The sequence below is a fragment of the Gallinula chloropus genome, assembly GCF_964237585.1.
Source record: "Gallinula chloropus genome assembly, chromosome: 5".
Classification (NCBI taxonomy): Eukaryota; Metazoa; Chordata; class Aves; order Gruiformes; family Rallidae; genus Gallinula; species Gallinula chloropus.
Window position 1 is genome coordinate 68,854,461 of NC_140090.1, and position 17,418 is coordinate 68,871,878.

General features: G+C 46.2%; 1 protein-coding gene across 2 annotated transcripts in view; it reads right to left on the reverse strand.

Annotated features, from left to right (window-relative positions):
- The window catches only part of SH3PXD2A (SH3 and PX domains 2A), a gene marked incomplete at its 5' end in the record, with an annotated part of 251,842 nt that overhangs the window by 206,862 nt on the left and 27,562 nt on the right, over positions 1 to 17,418 (reverse strand). The window lies entirely within an intron of this gene.

A 17,418-nucleotide genomic window follows, 5' to 3' on the forward strand; every position in this document is an offset into this window, starting at 1 on the left:
TCCAGTCTGCTGCAGCACACCTTGCCCTCTACCTCTGCCTGATTGGAGGACATACTGCAGGCACGGTTGGGAGACCTATTCCACCCCTGGAGCTGCAGCCCATCATGGGTGATCTCCAACCCATGCTCTGGGTTTCCCTTGTACATGGGGCTGTGACATGACCATTCCCAGGCAAGATGCAGCTCTAGTTCGAGATGGAAATGCAAAGGGAACTCATCTCCAGTGTGTCAGTAGCATTACAGCCCTGCATGTGCGACAACAGCTCAACCCTACCGCACGCAGCCCTTGCTGAGTCACGTCATATCACTCAGCACCTCTGGCACCAATCGGACTGATTGGAAGGTGATGTAAAGCAGGTCACCGAGAGTGACATTGTTTTCTTACTGTGGTAGAAACAGCAACACAAGCCCAGAACAAGCCCAGGATTTCCCCTGTCCAGCCCTAGCCCATCCCCAAAACAATCACCTTATAGAAACACTGTTTTGCCGGAAATTGTGATAAAAAAATGACTCGCACGCGCATGCACACACTTCACATGCAACACACAAAGGTTTCCTTTTGACCCTACTACCTCCAAACCATTTTTTAAAAAGGGAAAAACAAGCCAGATTCTGTGCTCTCATACACTGCCCTTCAAGGCAAATGCTGGAGCTGCTGCCTCAATGACAGATACACAACTAGACTCCAGCAAATATGGGATGAAGCCATAAAGGATGATTACTGAGGGGGACTGTGCAATGCCAGTGTAATGGAAATCACAGCTTAGCCAGCTCCTGGGTCTTTAAGCAATTTCCAGGCTTCACATATGGAGTGAGATAAGGATCTGGCAGAGGAAACAGGAAAGCATCCCTCCTACCTCAGCCCCAGCGCTGCAGCAGGAGCTCTCCCTTTTGCCATGGATACAGAAGTGAAGCTCTCTGTCTCCAGCCCTGGGAGATGGATAAGCATCACCCTCTTCTCCATCTCCCCCAGGACACTAGCCCATCTTCCAAGGTGCTGATATAGGGTAATTGCCTCTGTGCTTTTAACGATAAAAGGCATTGCACGAAAACCACTGGAGGGATGATGAAGAACACTCTTAATATTTTTCCAAGGATCACTGAGAGATTTCCCCTCTTTCCCAATAGAGGAGAGGTGCCATCTGATGTCCTGGAAACGATGGAGGTCCTGCAGCCTTACTTCCCCCTGTACTTGTTACAACTACATTCAGTTCCCAAGGCAGTTTGCTCTGTCTCCTGCAGCCCAGTTTCACGGCATGTGAGAACTAGACATATCAAACACAGGCTGTTAAGGAGATCTGGGACTTTTCATAGAGTACTAAGGGTCAGGATTAAGAGCCTGAATTTGTTATCATATCAAACCTACCGGCTGCTCCCACCAGACCAGAGACCAACTGAGGCTGGCAAAGGAAAGACTGCCCAGGGATGAGAACATGACTCTCAACAACCCAGATTATTTCTCTGCTTCATCTCATGCTTCTCCTGGAAAACCAAGCCATGCAACCTCCCTCCTGCAGTACCCACAATCACAAGGCTGACACCAGCATTGCCCTGCTGCAGGGAGCAGAGGTCAGGCCATGTAACATGAAGATCTCATGTCCCTTTTAAAGATCTTACCCACACAAACAAGCCAGAGAAGTCAGGGAAGGCTGGGAAGGAAGCTGCTGCTGCCAATTTCCAGGCCAGCCACACTACACGGCAGAATATTTTTCCATGTGTTTGTTGTGTGTGTGTGGGGGGAAGTTTGTAACTTCACTCTGAGCTAATTCACGACACAAATATTTCTACTCATTCTCTATCCAACAGCTACTTTCAGATGGAAAACCCATTTGATTAAAAACAGATCATGACAGATGGGAGCTGACTGGGATCCAAAAGCAACTTCAGATACTGTAATTCTGGCCCCAGGTTCTCACAAAGGGGATGAGACAAGGATAGAAGAAACATATTGTACGTGCAAATAAAGCTTATAGTTATTCTTTAATTATGAACATTTTCTCCATAAGCTAGGAAAAAATACATAAGCCACAGACAGCCAGGCTCTTTGAATTTCAAAAAGGCCTCCCCATGTTTCTCTTCAGAACCCACAAAAACTCTGTCCCCCCCAAAATTTAACAGCCTGCAAGTCTGTTTGAATGAGATTTAACCCAGACAGGCATTAATCCTGCTTTAATAGTCCAGCATTGTTCAGTGGTGCAGGAAGTGGCACAACACCCCCATCGCATGAGAAATGGGCTGAGCTGGGTGTGAAGAGAGATTTTGGGCAAGAGGTTGGATGTGTTTGGTGCAGGGAGCGGGTGCAGGAGCAGGACCCTGCTGCACAGGGCAGATATGGAGCCAGCTCTGAAATGCTGGCTTTGCAGAAGCCACCACTGACTTCAACCAAGCTGGGGCTTTGCTGTGCATTAAAAAGGCGACTGAATCTTTCTGAGCCTTAGGTCTCTTCAAGCTCAGCAAATGATGAGTGGGGCAGCATGCAGATGCACCGACTTGTGTTTCGTGGGAAGATCACAGCAGGAGCAAGACAAGTCTTCAGTCGGAACCTGGAGCTCTGTGAACCAACGAAGGGGATCAAAATCTGTGTGGTAGGACGCAGGTGCAAAATCTGAATACGCTATTGATTTTCTTTGCTTGTTTGCATAAATCAAATGGCTTCTGGAAAGCCACCATTTAATGTAATGGGGAATAAATGCTTCCTTGAACTCAGAAAAGATCTGTAAAATGCCAGATTTTATATGCAAGGTCTAGAGGTTTCAAAAGCCTTAAATATCACATTTCTCTCCCTCAGAGATCAGAGTTTGGTGATTATTCACTTCTGCTGCCTTAGCCGGACCCATAACCTTTTCATGAGCAGCAAACATTACATGAGCTTACCTCATCATTTTTTAGCTCAGATCTTAAAATGGGTCGCTGTGAAAGCGATCAGCAGTATCCCTGGGGAGAATAAGAAAAGCAGTCCTGGAGGGTGCCTGAGGTCGTGCAAACGCAATGGGACAAGGAGGCAGCAGGAAATGTCAGATAAATATGGAGAGCCGTCCCACGCTCAAACACCCAGCAGGCCCAGCATCGTCCCCATGAGCTGCTGGGTGTTTGAGCCAAGGGAGGGCTTTCCATGGCATCCAACAGCTCCCCAAAACTGAGCCACACAAGCCACCACTCCAGCACATAGCTGGTCCTTCCCACAGGAGAGTCCTTAATAAAAGATGATAAAATCAAAGCATCTTATATGTCTTGGAGCAAACTCTTCCATGCAAGTACAGTGTTTTACCACAGTCCCTGCATGCAAAGAACTAAACTTTAATCATAATTGGAAATTAACAATTACTACAATAATTAATTACTGTTTAAAGACCTGCTTTACTTATCTGTCATGTTTATGACCTTAAAGAAGTCAAAATGCAGCTGCAAATGCCTCACTTTAACAATCCTTAACAAAAATAATTTCTTAGCAATAAATAATAATTGAAGTACAAATTATAAACATTGTACTGCTCCAGCCACTAAGGAAGTTCAGTTTTAAATTTCACAAATCCAGTCCTTTTTCAGTCTACTACGTATTTTAAAGTATGTCCTTCTTTAAAGAAACAAGAAGCTGGCCTGCACAAACTGAAGAATATTGAGGGACTGAGCTTGATAAGCAGCTCATAATATTCATGTGGCATGAAAGAAGGTGCAGGATGTCAGGTGGATTTTTTTCAGGTGCTAATTATTGCTTAATTCTAACCTGAGAAACTTCCATTTTACCCACCACAGAGCAGAAAATGTAGTTATCTCTCTCTCTTTACTGCCTGCACCAAGCAATGAGGAGAGATGACTTCCTACTACAAAAAGCATCCACTCAAATGGGCACGACTTTGTCATTGAACCTCTTGTTTTCAATGGAAAATATCCAGTTCCAGCTGGCACAAAACCAGAGGTAAAGAACTGAGGTTATTCTCATGTGACCGAGTTTTCAATTGGCTTTTTAGAGCCTAATGTTTTGTTTTCTACAGCCAGATGAGCTGGAGTGGGAGATACATGCCTGAAATGAGGAGTCTGATGAGACCAAAATAAGAACATTCACAAGTACACGAGCTATTGGCAAAGACAAGATTGAGATCAGAGACTAGAAATATCCCCGCACACATGAGAGAGGGTGCTGTTAACCTTTAATAAGCAATTATGGTAAATACCAGCTATAAGGGAAGTTTTATGAATGCAAAATCAATGCTATGGTGCAATTTGTATGCAGATACCATCACGACAGCCCCTTTTATCCTGGAGAATGTCAGCTTCTTCAAAGCCTCATATTAAAGTGTTGGATGTTTGTCCTCCAGTGAATCATGACCGAGTTGGAAAAGCCACTTCTTTTCCCCATATTCAGATGCTATCACTGCCTGTCAGCTGGAAACTTTCCACTAGCACAGCTCAGCACGTGCATGCTCCCTGGTCTGCTTCTGTGCAGAGTCAGCCCAACTCCTGCAAGGTGCCCAGCCATTTCAGATGGTTCATCTACCTGAGTTTACATTTAACCACCCCAAACTGCAGCAGCCGTCCACAGCATCAACATACATTCATGCCCTCAATTACTGAAGTAGAGGCACTGCATGGATTCACTGCTTGCATAACCCTTTGCATGTTCTGATGAGTACAAAGCAGTGCTGGCCCAGACCCAGATTTGGAGTGGTAACAGCCTCTTGGTACCCACAAGGTTGAAGTAGCAAAGGTGCTTGGCTTTCAGAAGTGGAATGACTGATTTTTAGGTACCTTCTTGCATCCCACAAGACACTGGCATCAGTTGCCAGGGTTTCTCCACCTGAATACATGGCATGAGAGCCCCTGGCATCCTCAATTTCTGCCTTATACATAAAAGCCATCATAGCAGTTGGGAGAACAAAATTCCCCAGGAATATGCATGGGGAACACAACCTCTCCTCGCACACACATCACCTGTGCCTTCCCTTGCCTTGGACTGTGTTTGGACTTTCAGAAAGTTTGCATTTGACTCCGGATCCAAAGAGTGCAACATGGGCTCCTTGCCCAGCTCACCAGCATGCAGGCAGCCCTGAAAAGCACTGAGACACCTGGGAAATTCTCTCAGATGTGAAGTCAGACCATCAGCCCCAACCCGGAGAGTCCACCTCCGATGCCATGCAATGATGTCAGCTTTCAGCACAACGGTCTCAGAGGGACTGCAACTGAGCTGGGGCAGGGCCAAGGAAGAGCTATTTCCAACCCCAGTCCAGAGCTGTTCTCATCCCCATCTCATTCTTCTCTCATTTGAAGACCGAGCTGAGCAACAGGGATGAGCCTCGGAAGAAATGTGAAACCCAAGCAGCCCCAAAGAGGAGAGCTTCTTGCCAGGTGGTTGCTGCCGTGGCAGGGTCCCAAGCATGGGAGCTTATGCAGGCTGCTCAAAGGTGTGGGGTATCTTGCTTTTTCATGAAGCAGATATGATTTCATGGATATTCAAGACCCGTCTGGATGCCTACCTGTGCAATATGTGCTAGGGAGCTGCTTTGGCAGGGGGGTTGGACCCGATGATCTCTCAAGGTCCCTTCCAACCCCTACAGTTCTGTGACTCTGTGACATCCCTCACATTTCCATTACCAATGGGGGAAAACATAACTGAGAAAAAAGCCAAAATAATCCACTGGTCTCATGGAGCAATGTTGCATGTACCTAAGTTTTGGAAGCAGAGTCACAGCATGCTGGGAGGGAACAATTTGGATAATCCCAGCATTTGCCAGTTCTCATCTGTGAGCAACCACCACACGGGTAATTTAAGCCGGACACAGCAATTCCACTTTGCATCACAATTTGCAAGCTAGTTTACAGTCTAATTAAACACAGAGAGGGAGGGAAGTGGGAGAAGTGACAGGAAAAAAAAAAGATAGGAGAGTTTTCCTTCCTGCATTGTTTTCTTTTGTGGATCTCGTTTCAGCTCTGAACAGCAACGCAAGATAATTAATGCTGGGCTAACGCTGCAGCTCTTTTCAGCCACATCACATCAAATCTGCTCTGTGTACAAGAAAAATAGACTGTAGCTCTGAACCAAGCCGTATGACAAGACTCAAGTTGGGTCCTTTCTAGTTAAGAGACCCTCACCACTACTGCATCCTATATGGGCACAGATCTTCCTCCTGGTGGAGAATCAGCCGGGATGAAATCCTTTTCTCTTCCCTCAGTCCTAGTAATGAGAATAGCAAACAACTGCCTCAAGCAAGCCAGCAGACATCTCTGGGAACACAGGAAGAGGAGCTTATTTCAGTATGGACACACCTGGCTAGATGTTTTTGCTGGTTTTCTAGCTTCAGGGATACAGACCAGACAAGTAACCATCTCTGGGTTATGTCGGAATGACGAATCCAGCTCATTGTGCTTACAGAAGCAGAGTAAGATGATACTTAGCCTCTCATATATTGATGAGGTTTCAAAGTCCATTTCTTCTTAGTCTCATCCTCACCCCTCAAGGCTTTTGGCGTTTTCCAACTTGGGGTTTTAAGCACTGACCTTCAGGCCTTCACAGCACCTTGGTGCTAAGAAGATGCTAAGAAGTCCCACACAATCAGAACACCAAGACAAAAGGGGAAAAACCTCCCCATGGTATTTCTTTGTCTAATCATTTGTGTGGCCATGAGAGGCACAACAAGGTAAAAAGTGGAATTTGTACCATCTGGAATAATAACTTGACCAGAGAGCTGCAGAACTGGAATGGCTGGGAGCCCTGCAGCTTGGTTACAAATCCACCTCCGAGCCTCTTGCTGGGCTTGTCTGATTGCTTCATTTAACTTCATTCTTAGGGGTGTGCGAGCAAAATATGCTGTGTCTGATTCCTGCAGACATGCAATATCTGTGTTGCATTAGCAGGGCTCGCTTTAACTGATATCCTGGGTCATGTCAAAGACCCGTCAAGGCTCCCATCTTATCTCCAACATATCCAATAACCAGAGCTTACAGGAAGAATCAGAAACAGGACTAGTGAAAACAGGTCACTTCCCTGTTACCGCCTCCCTGCTTCAGGAAGCAGAACAGCAGCCTCCCTGCAAGGAAAGAGCAGACAAGGGAAGCAGACAACCTCTACCCATTAGATTTAAATATGTACAGGAGGGAGGGAGAGCATTGGTGCAGAGTGCATCATGGACTTGAATTTTGTGTTCTAATCTGTTTCTATCCACCTGCATTTACTTTCCATGTGTTGATGAAGCTATTCATGAAGTGGAGTAATTACAGGACAGAGTTTCTGCCATTTGAAAGTTGACAGATTAGAAAGCACAACAACTAAGCCTACAGAGCATTAGAATAGCAAAGCAACAAATGTAACATGGAAATAGGATACACAGGCTCCTGTGAAACCTGGCTCCCTCATGGACTTCTCAAATGCTTCACCTGGGTCCTAAAGAGGACGTCTATGGCAAGTAAATGAAAATAAGCCAGCTGCACAGAGAGGTAAAAAGTTTTCAGCTCATTGCTTCTTAAATCAGAATACCACCTGATTTTAGTATTTTAACACAGTGCTTGTCTTTCTCCCCAGCAGGTAGTTGGTGTTTTCATGAGAATGTCCTGGTGATAGAGAAGGTCCTTTCAAAAAAGGAAAAGGAACTGGGAAGATCAACAATCAACAGACAAAATAGCCCCTCTGGTATTTGCATTTCACATCCTTCAAGTAAGTTTTGCTGAAAGATTTAATACAAAAATGACATCAATTTCACTTGGTTTGAGAAACTGATTTGTAGTGGAAGGTGTTCTGAAATGAAATGTATCATGCCTGAAGAGTACAGCTCACTGTAGAAGTCCTCAGTGCCATGCAGCACATGGAAGGGAGGTGGATGTCAATTCTTATCTTATAGCCCTCATGTTGGTTGCAGGGTAAAGGACAAAGGGAAAATAGCGCTCCTAAAAAGTTATTTTAAATAATGATGATAATATCATCCTCCTGCCCTTACTCTCCACAGGAACAGATCCTAAAAACTGACTTAAGACTGGCTTCATCCTGCATCCACTGAAATTAGTTATAATAAGAAAGTGATTAGGCCAGCTATGAGGTCCTTTAAAATCTCTCCTTAGCTTATATTACATCTTTCTGGCATCAGCTATGAGAGATCACTGCTATTTGGTCAGTGTTGGCAGTGCTCAGATGAGAGCAACATCTGTAAATTAAACACAGTGTCAGTCCAAATGGGTGTAACCTGCATCTGGCTTTGACTGCCATTACAGAGTCATCAGATCCATGGAAGCCAGTTTGAGGAGTTTCATTCCCTTCACGGTGCTGAATTAAACCTCACATGAAAGTGGGATTGTTAAAATATCAGAAGGATGCTGCCAAAACAGAGACACTTACGAGAGAAGCAGCTGAACCAATGCTGGCACAAGAGGAATCGACTTGGGGGGTGTTCAAAATAGGGACTGCTCATATTTAAGGCAAAAAGTAATTTGTCATCAAGTGACCTAGGGCCAGGGATACAGGAATATCTTGATCAAATGAGGACTAACAAGAACCTGCTTGCTACTGTGTTAAATACATCGACTGACAAGAGAGAGAGAAAAAAAGCATGATCCAGCAATTGCTGTTTCCCAGTTAACACCAAATCTCACACATCTCTGCACAGAGTTATTTGATGCCTGTGGGAGATTTCTCCAAGTACCTCTGTTGCTGCTCTGAGAATGAGGGCCCATCAACATTGTACCTGCAGAGGTGTACCAATGCGTTTTCCCAGCTATGGAGCAGGTACACAACAGGGCTTAGAGCTCCCACAGCCTCTGGCCATGCGAGGACAAGAGCATGACGTGACTCTCTTGGCCCTGTTTCACGTAGGGGCACGGAGCAGATGATTGCACTCTGCAGGTACCCAGCCTTCCTTACAGACAGGACAAAAACTCCCTGCACAGCCTCCTTCATAAACGCAAAGAGGCACTGCTAAAACCCAACCTCCCTTTCGGCTTCTCATGTTAGGGATTCCAGCTCTGCACCAACACTTGCATGTAGTTTATATTAGCATGCAAATCTCCCGGCTTTGATTTGTAACCTTACATATGACCCCCAGATGCAGTGTTGGAAAAGCAAAGCGAGGGCCTGGGAAAGGGAGCAAAACTCCTCCAGGCCTTTCCAGAACAATGACAAAGCTCTGGGACATTCCTAGTCCAAATAATGGAAATTCTCCTGGGATTTTGCCATAGAATAGTGGGATTTTATTTTTTTCTACTCATTTTGAGTAGAGGGAAACAAAAAGTTCATGTCAACCAAGAGACCCTTGGATTCACAAAGCCAGACCTGAGGAGTGTGATCTACATTCCCTAACAAAAAGACCACTCAAAAACTCTTCTAATTTCTACAAAGTTTGTCTACACGCATTTTCTGTATACAACTAAATAATAAAACTTGAGGTGAAGTCAACTGGATCAATCAGTAAAGCATCACAGAACTGCCAGCGTAACGCGCTGACCAGTAAGTATTTGCATTTTAATTGCAAAATGTTATGAGTGGCTGAAAAATGGACTTATTCTCAAATCAGAAACATGATTCAACAAGCACGCAACACATGCAGATCTTTGATTATACACACACATAAGACTTGTTCTCTACAGAACAATACTATTCATGTGAAACCAAATTTAGGAAAGAAGGGAAAAATCCTCCACAATCCCAGAATTGCATCTTTCTGAATTCACTGGGAAAAAGTCTTTTACTGAAGTTCAGGCTCTAGAGAAATCTAAGTCTATTGTGGGGAGAAGAGTACAAGCAGAGAATTATTTTGTGGCTTGGTCTTACAAAGAACACCTGAATTTCAGTGTGAAATCCCAAAGAAAAGGCAAATGCAGAGAGCCCTCCTTATTCTACCCAGTGCTTCTGGCCAAGACAGGAAAACTAATGCAAGAATCCTGCACAGGACAGATTTTTCCCTTCTCATGGCACAGCACTGAATTAAACACAAAATTACCTTCTTCCTGTGGAACTTCAGGGTTTTCAGGAAGATATTCTGCCAAATCTTCGCACCCTCAATCACTGCCTCTTCACTAAGTTGAACTATTGTCTCTGCCCTTTCCTTCCCTCCTACTCTTCTCACAGTCATCCCCCTTTTCCCTCCTTTTCCCACGCTTGGCTTCCTGCCTTTCCACTTGTAGGAACACCCTCTCCCACCGCAGATGCTCAGGACTATCACAGACAGCATAAATCCATCCCTCTCCAGCTCTGCAATTTGCAGCCTGGGCCACACACAGGCAGACACACATACAGACATCCTCACCGGTTTCCAGAGCACGCTTATTCGGTACACCAGGCTGTGGATCCTGTGGATGGGCAGGCTCTGCTCTGTCCTCCCGGGATACAGCTTTCTGGAGGAGATGCTTTTTCACCCTAGAGCCATACTTTGGGCATTGCTGCTCAGAAAGTCACTCCTCCTTTAAAACCTGCAACTGTAACGATCCTACAGTAGGAAAACATAGGCATAGAGATAGCTGCTGGACAGGGCAGTCATGCTATGTGTCCTTGCGTCCCCAGCTGAGGATTTGGGAGATGAGTCTTTAGACTCTACTACAACCAGAGGAGAAAGTCCCCACATTGTGCTACTGACCTGCACTGTGCACCAAACCAGCCTGCAACAAAGGCAACGGGCCTCTGAGAGGATGTAAATTTTCAGGATGTGGCTACAATCAGTAGTTATAACCATACTGGCAAAGGACACAATCACCCAATGAGCCCCCAAGTCTGGGTCCTTCACTGCCACAGCCCCTGGCACAAACCATCTCCTTGGCTCCCTGCAGTAAGCGTGGACCCTTTTGGTTCAGGGAAGAACATGATCTCCAAAGGATTTTTAACCACCTTGGGCTGGGCTTTGCCACTTGCTCAGCTTCCCTCCATAACAGACTCCCTATCTCCCCTGGAGACATGTGCTGCTGTTCAGTAATGCACTTCCAGTGAGAGCTGCCAGGGTGGCAGTGATCGTGACCACACTAATTCCTTCTCGTTTACCTATCACAACCCATCCACCGGCCACACATACCCCGGCAGTTACTCATTTTTGGAAGGAGAGCATGCAGCTGCAAGTCAGCATGTGTCACCTTAGAAATAAGCCTTTTAAGGCCATGCCTATATTATATGTTCTATCAAAACCAGTAAAAAAACATGAATCAACAAAATTACTATGCATTTACATTTCTGTCAAATTCAGGGTTTACAGAGCTTTGGAACAATAAACAAACCTCTTCCTCTCAGTCCCCAAGCCTGAGTATTCTCCCACTCATAGCCACTTAAATGGAATTATTAATGCTCCACAGAGACAAACTATTAAGTCTGCTTAAATGACCACCCAAAGCCCAGCAAAATTACTGTAACAGCAGGCTTTCAAGAACTAATACAGCTGCACTTGATACATGCAGCATCTGGAGACAGCAGCAATTCACCAGGCAGGATTTTGAGAAGTTTGGTTTTATGCATCCCAAAGTTGGGACCTCCAACCAGTCAAAGCTCCTCAACCTCAGATCCCTCTCTAGGTATGTGGCTAGGGTAGACATCAGTCTTGAGTTGCCTCTTCCTCTGCCTGCAGGAGGATCCTATGTTAAACAGGCATCTAATGTCTGCAAGCCTGAAGTTAAGGTAGACATACAACAAGGAAAGGTACACACGGTGCAGAGATCCTCAGATTGGCACTGACCTGTCTCTCCTCCATGGTGCAGCACCACCAGTCCACGGTGATCCATGAAGCAGGGTGCCTGTGTCAGCTCCACCTACGCTGTACAGCCCCACATTTTGCAGAGTACGTAAGCCCTAGCACAGCATCACCGGGATGCAGCTGCTCCACTTGATGGAAGCTCTGAACCAGCCCCACCACACACCTCATCCACAGCCACAGCTCCAACTGCTAGCAATGTAATGCTTCCAAGTGCCAGATCTTTTTAAAAACGAGGACTTGACTCCAATCCTCATTCAGAGGATTCAGAGTTTTTAACCTGGGTCCCCAGAGCGATTTTAAATTCCAATTTATGAAGTGCTAACACAGGAAGGAGCTGGAGGCACCACTATAATTTACCATGCAATAGATACGCAAAGATAATAATCCTGACAGCAGGCCAGGCCTGGCTGCCAGCACACCAGTGGCCCGTGCAGGCACAGCATGGATCAAAGGCAGCTCGTGCGTTTAGTCACCACAGACCAAGGCAGTAAGTTCTGCTCATGGAGCCTGGGAAGAGAGCGGGTATTTTTTAGGAGATGCTGGTTCTTTGGCTTGGCTCAGCATCTGGTCTCAGAGCAGTGCTCTTGGCGTGCAGCTGCTTTGCCAACACATCCCCAGGAACAGGCACACAGCAGGGCTGATGGGTTGGTTCAACGGTGAGTTTAGACAGAAACACCCTGCCACTCTGCAGGTGACCTGGGAGACAGACAAGGAAACAGTAACTTTTGTTCTACCCAAGAGCAGAAAATGGGTTACTCTGTCCCCGAAGTGAGCTGCTGGATGAATGCATCTCCTGCCAAGCCTTTTGTTAATAATAATCTGATTTGAAAATCCTTTCCTTAAGCATTCACTCTTACAGAGAGGATTTGAAGCAGAAGACTGAGATCAAGCTGGATGTGCTCAACAACTTCTTGACCCCTTTCAGATTTCAAACCCTGCCTGCTGCTCCCAGACACCAACCCTTACTGCCCCAAATGTTTCCAGCAGGTAAGAAGAGCAGTGAAGATACAGAGCAACATGCAGCTTCTCTCATACCTCACACACCCTTGGGTTTTTTGCTAGGACCAGGGATCTGCTTACAGGTAAGGATACAACAAGGTCACCTTGGATTAGGCAGATGGAAAGCCTGCCCCAAATGGATGCAGCTATGGCTGCCAAAGGGAAAGACAAAATAAAAAGCAGCAGAGGAATAGCCAAGCCCTGCAGCCATCTCCATGCAGGCATCTCCACTTGAGGGCTGAGCTGGCAAGAGGTCAAGCTGAGCCAAAACCATCCGCACTACACACGCGGGGCAGGAGTGAATGCCACAAAATGCATGAAAGGGGTGAATTACAGCATAATTCACACCCTGAGGTGTCTTACTGTGATACTGCTCAGGGCAGAGAGAGGATTTTTTTTCAGTGTTGTAATTCTCCTGCCTCTTTTCTCTCCCCTGCAACCACCCATCCAAAGAGGCTCAAATCTCACCCACCTCAGCCCTGTGAAATGAGCGCAAAACTAGCAGGGCTTGGTCCACTGTGCCTCTTCTTAAGGCTTCAGTAACATTAAATTAATACTCTTCACATATAAACCACTTGTTGCTTTGGAATAATAGAAAGATGGATGCAAAATCATCCAATTCATGCATAGGTGCTATCAGCAGCCTCTGGTACGAGCCAGAGCACCCCATGCTCTAGCAGAGTGCTTCCTTCCCATCCACCTTCATGCACCATTTGCCACAGGGAGCAGATGGCATGGAGGTGAGATGTAAAGGAGCATCTCCAGGTTCAAGCCCCCCAATCTCCATGAGACCAACTCTGTCTGCAGCCCACTGATGAGAGCTGGGTCTCCACCAGGAATTGATAGAAATCAACCTTTGCTCATGTACCAGCAGATGCAGGCTCCCATTTAGCACCAGAGGGGTTGCTCTCAGCAATGCTGCCCAGCCATCTGCTCCAGGATTTGCCCTGGTCTGCCTCAGGTAGCAAGAATGGACATCCTGGACATTCATCACTATGGAGGCCAGCAGGACCAACAAACAAACGAAAACAACCGACCAACTAAAAAAACCCCACAAAAAAACCCCAAACAACAACAACAACAAAAAAGAGCCAAACAAAAAAATTAAACCAAACAAACCCAACCAAGCCACAAAAAACCTGGGGCAGGAATCTGCTCCCAGGTCAACCAAATCCCACTAGAAGCAGCAAGCAGGAAGGAAGACTCCCAACAGGACATATCAAACCCTGACACAGCCACCATGGCTGCTCTCATCTGAGGAAAGAGATAAAGTCAAAGCAAAGACAGGAGCTGTTCCAGCCACAAGCTTGGGTGCCAGAGACACATCATTAGGTTCCCACAGCCTCTCCTTTCTGTTAACCATCCAAATTCCTCTTGAGGGTAAGCAAAGGAGGCCAGTTGGAGAACTGACCAGTAGTTTTAGTGGGGGAATAACCACCAGCCCTTAGACATAGCTGACCACAGGGCAAAACCACTGCTCCCATCAGCATTCTCCAGAAGTGTCTGTCTCAGCAAGCCCCAGACTGCCCTGGATGGGACAGACAAGAGCAAAACCTGGGCCTGCAAGCCTGAGACCCACACAGTACTCCAGAGAAAGCAATTCTGCTTCCCTGAGCTGCCTGTGAGGCCTCTCTACCACTAACAAAGGCAGCTGAAAAATTCCTCGTGGCTTGTAAACATGGAGGAAAATCTTACTTGATGGTAACATGATGGCTTGATGTTTCAGTTTCCAGTTCTTTATGGTCCCAAAAAAAAGATCTCCCCTTGTCTAAACACTGATATGATGAGTGCTTTGTTCTGGTCCCATGGATAAACATTCTCTCCTTAGGAGAGGAAATTTTCCTGGAAAATGTAGGACAGATACTGAACAGTCTGCAGAGATCACAACAGTGATCCCTTGGAGGCTCAGACTGCCTAGACACTGAAGGACACGATACAATTCAAGAAAGGGCCTAAATTTACAAGATTTCAATGGGATTTAAGCCTATACTTAACACTGTTACTGACTTGCTGCCTGTCACTGTCTTCCTCTGTCACATTGTCCAAAGAAATGACAAGTTACATCCCCCAAACTTGTAGTACTACTGATTGGGGCTCTGCCAAAAATCCTAACTCCTGGTGACTATCATCCTTTGGGGTTTTCCCAAAACCAGGCCCATGCAGTCAGCCTATAACCCTGATTATCACAATGCTCTTCCAAGCCTTTCACAGACGAGCAGGAGCCCTCCAGCCTGACATCTTCCCAACTGCAGCACACATCAATTGCTCCAATACCCTCATTTCACACACCAGTTACATCCTTCCAACTTTCAGCTGGAGATAACTCTCCAGATTGTCTCCTTGCCACAGCTGCAGCGGTCCACACACATTTCCAACCATTGCTAAATGACCCTACTTGTGGATGCCACACTGCCAGTCCTTCAGCCTGGGGAGGGGTCTGAAGCAGCCCCTCCACAGTGGCAAGAAAGCCAGGTCGTGATTGCAGTCACTCAGCAAGCAGAGCTCCTTGGAGGAGCTGCCACATGGCTTTGGTCTGTCAGCTGCATTACCTCTTGACTTGCAACCAAAAAGAGACACAGCCAAGCAAGCATGTCACCAGCTCTCCAAGCCATCGCTGTCAGGGTGGGAAGTCATGCATGCAAAAATACAAGTGTGACAAGTGTCACACCCCTTCTAGCTGACTAGCCCCATTTCTGTCCCATGGATTTAAAGCAGTGGGACAGGAGAAGGAGGCTGAAGGTTTTTTCGTGATTTCAACAAAATCCCATCTGTGGGAGAGGAGGACCAATTCCCACCTGCAGACCTGGCCACTCAGCAGGTCCACCAATCCCCTTGGAAACACCTGCCAGGCCAAGTGGAGACCCAGCTGCCTTCTTGCTGAGATGGGAGCCCTCCTTACCTCAAAAAATTACTCCAAAACAGCACTGAACTGCAAATCTCCTTGGCAGGGTAAATTATTGAAGCATGATTTAAATGTGAGCTCTGAAGCTAGGGAGCTCAGCCAACTCCTGCATCTGGCCACAATATTGAGAGTCAATCCCCCAGTTAATAACCTCAGACTCCATCGAGGTGTGACATTAAAAAACAATCCAAATAATATCCCAGCCGTGTCACTTTATTCTTTTTCCCCTTGAAAGGGCATCTGGCCTGAAGCACATGGGTTTTCCCTCATTCCAAGGAAACCAACAGCAACATTTTCCAAGGGTCTCTGTTCCCTAACCAGGGAGTGGAAGGGATGCAGTCAGTTCATGCACAGATCCTAACGTTTTTTCCTACCAGCTGGACTCCTCATCCCCTTCTCCTTCCCATGGAGAAAGACAGTTGCAACAGTCAGCCTACAGCCAGAGAGAGAAAGAATCGCCAAAATCAGCAGCTGATGGCAGACTGCAATGCACCTTCAACCTCCTTTAGAAAGGTAAAGGCACCTCTCCCACCTCACACAAAAACCTTCCAGGAACAAGTGTCTCAGTCTCGGCACATCTAGTTATGGAAACAGTCTTTGATCTGTTTCTAAACCCAGCTCAAGCAGAGCTTCCTCTGTGCTCTTTCATGTACCTTTGTACATGTACCCTTTGGAAGAGCAATTTCAAGACTGTTCCAGTCAAGCACCATTCCCTGTTTTCAGGCTGACAGAGGCTGGAATTCTCTTCCAACTTTGAGTTCATGTGATTTTTTTCCAGCTGCCAAGAAACCATGTTTGCCCCAGAAGGAACTGTGGAAATGGGCTTGGATACCTATCACAGCTCCAGCAACCTCAACAAACTCCTCACCACAAAACCAGGTAGGACTCAGACCAACCCAAACAGCATCTAAACTTGAACTTCTACCTTCAAGTGAGCACATGGCCAAGGGCCGTTGATGCCAGTGAGATGGGTGTGAAGATGGAGACACTGAGAGGTCCAATCTGAACTATAACTGTGAAATATTATAGAGTTCTTTCCTTAAAATGAGAACATGGCATTAAAAAGAACCACAGCATTTCCAGAGGAAAACTGAGTTGAAGCTAAACCACTGAAATGGAGTCACTGCTTCAAACATGTCTGGTAGCTCCTCTCCAAGAACTAACAGAACCATGTGAGTGGCTCAAAGCCGAGGGGATGACATCTGGAGGTGAAGGAGTGGGAGAGGATTTTCCAAGAATGGAAGAAAAACACTTCAGGAACTTTTGCACTTAGGTCTTAAAGACCTATGCAATGAGGAGGTGAAACACAGAAGGAATTCACAAGCAAGCACACCTGGGGAATGCCAGCATCACAGCACACACACCTGGGGAATGCCAGCATCACAGCACACACAGTGGGCCAGGTAAACTCAACAGTCCTGGTCACAAGGCAAAAGAAGAAATGTTTTGGAGGTGAGGTGGGTATTTTTTCCAGGAAAAGTGTGTGACAGGGCTATAAAACAGTGCATTTTCATAGTGAGTTTATTTCGAGCCTTGGGCTGCAGGCAGTGCTCTCCTACTGACTGCCAAGCTGGCTACTGTGCTCCTCTTCACTCTGCAGTACTTATTTGATTGGCAAGGTACTATTTCAGAGATCTAAAACCCTCCTGGAACACGCTCCCAATAAACTGAATTCCTTTTCTCACTAATCATTTTATTTGCCTAATTATTAGCAACACTTGGAACAAATTAGAAAATGCAGGCAGAATCCAACAGGGTTCAGTCCCTGCCCAGCAGCTGTTTTTACCCTGCCCTACAGAGGACTGAGGTTTCCAGCTCAGCTCCTCGTGTGAGTCTGGGCAGCAGAACAAGCAGCAGGCTACCAGGAACG